Genomic DNA, 1950 nt, shown 5'->3' on the forward strand with positions numbered 1-1950 from the left:
AACCATGAGGAAATTTACACCGCAAAATAAACAAGCTTAAGGGTTACAGTTTAAAAATAATTATAATAACAATAAATTCCAAAGGCCAGAAAGAGACAAAAAATAAAAAATAAATAAAAAAGGAAACCTGGATGCACAGGGAGGGAGAAAACTTCCACAGAATTGAAAAATGGGAAAATATGACCCCCGCAGAACGAACTAAAATAATTGAAGACCTTAAGAACAAAAATCAAAACGGAAAAAAGATTAGGAGGACATAAGGTAAAACAAAAGATGGAAAAACGCTCTAAATTGAACGACGAGGAAACATGCAAAACTAAGAAGAAGGAGCGAGTCAACTCTGATACAGAATGAAGGTTAACTGGCCAGTTGAAACAGAGACTGTGTGACCCAAAAGTTAAAGAAGAAAATTAAAATGTATATATTAATATTCATGGAACAAAGTATTTGATTGACACATGCAGGAATTTCTGTTTCAACTGAGCCTTTAGAGATAAATAGTACGATACAGGTACAAACAAATGACAGAAAAGTTTAAATGGAAAAAACAGGTGAACGATATGGAATTACTATGATTAGAAGTTCTGAAAATTTATTAGCAGCAAAAGATCTGAAAAAGGTTTTAAGATTAAAGCCGGTTAATTATGAGCAAGAATTAAGAAGAATCTGAAATGAAATTAAAGGTTCACAATGGGCTAAGGACCAGTTAATGTCAGAGCTTTGTAAAACTTCATATGTACGGAGCAAAAATGACTGCGGCAAAGTAAATGATACGTTTGCACATGTTATTGAGGATGGAATTCATAAACCACAAAGGAAATACCCAATGAATATAAACGGAATGGCAGAACTAACTTTAACCATAAAAGAGCTTGAAGAACAGGGAGTTATAAAACAAGTTAAAGGAGCTATTACTAACTCGCCAATCCAGTTAGCTGTGAAACGGACGGGACATATAGATTTCTTACAAACTTTGAGCCTTTGAATCGTTTAACAAGACCGGATAAATGTTATGTAATTAACGTATGAGACACAGTTGAACAAAATACGAGATGGACGGTTTTATTAGAAAACTGTTTTGGCCAATGGATTCTACTCGATTACTCTAGCCGAAGAAAGTCAGGAAAAGACTGCTTTTATTGTAAACAACAAACATTATGTTTAACGACGTTTGTTGATGGGTTATTAAAACTCGCCTATAACTTTTCAATTGGTAAAGTGTGAAATGCTGAAAGATTTAGACGTTGAACTTTATATAGACAACATATTAATCGTGTCAAATGAAGACGTAAACCTACCTAGCAGAATTGTTGAAACGACTTGCGGAGACAGGTTTGAAAATAAATATAAAAAAGAAACAATTAATGACTGATAGCTATAGTTGAATTTTTTGGATTTTGGATTTCAGCAGGTAACAGAGGGGTAACAGTTAGACAAAGCCAGCAAACAAAGGGGTTAATGGGTTATGTTAGAGACTTAATCCCTCACTTTAGCCAGATGTCTAAACTTAATTATGAGACTATCAAAGGTGGACGCTTGAAATAGACCGAAAAAGCTAAACAAGCATTGATAGAAATTAAAAAAGCTATATTAAACTCAGGACAGCTGGAAGGAAGAAATGAAGAGAAAATGTAGAAGCTGACTTGGAAACAGACGAAATAGGTTACCAATTAATAGTAAGAAATGGAGAAAAGTAACATACCTGTTAAAATTATGACTGGAAGCTGGGAGATCCAAGAACTTAAATTCCCTATCTGTCGGTCACTACGAGTTATGTCGACCGACAATATACCTGAGCCACTCCCGTGCCGACGGGTATAAATAGGGCGACAGGTGCATCCACTCATTAGATTTTTGCTTCGGAGCCGAGTGGTTGTATGAAAGCTGTTATACTCCACAAAGCCATTCATCTGCTGTGTCGGGAAGCTGTTCTGGTTGGCGGTACGGCAC

Source organism: Carassius auratus, unplaced genomic scaffold (assembly GCF_003368295.1).
Source record: "Carassius auratus strain Wakin unplaced genomic scaffold, ASM336829v1 scaf_tig00217591, whole genome shotgun sequence".
NCBI lineage: Eukaryota > Metazoa > Chordata > Actinopteri > Cypriniformes > Cyprinidae > Carassius > Carassius auratus.